Source organism: Gavialis gangeticus, unplaced genomic scaffold (genome assembly GCF_001723915.1).
Source record: "Gavialis gangeticus isolate Ggan-Ray unplaced genomic scaffold, GavGan_comp1, whole genome shotgun sequence".
Lineage (NCBI taxonomy): Eukaryota > Metazoa > Chordata > Crocodylia > Gavialidae > Gavialis > Gavialis gangeticus.
Window position 1 is genome coordinate 43,663,025 of NW_017728995.1, and position 219 is coordinate 43,663,243.

Genomic DNA, 219 nt, shown 5'->3' on the forward strand with positions numbered 1-219 from the left:
CCCTGTTCCCCCGAGCACTACTGGGGGTAACAAGGAATAACGGCCACAAGCTGACTGAGAGTAGGTTCAGGCTAGACATCAGGAGCCACTACTTCGCTGTCAGGGCGGCTAGGAGCTGGAGCCAACTTCCTAGGGAAGTGGTGCTCACCCCTATCCTGGGGGCCTTCAGAAGGAGGCTTGATAGACACCTTGCCAGGGTTGTTTGACCCTAGCATCCTT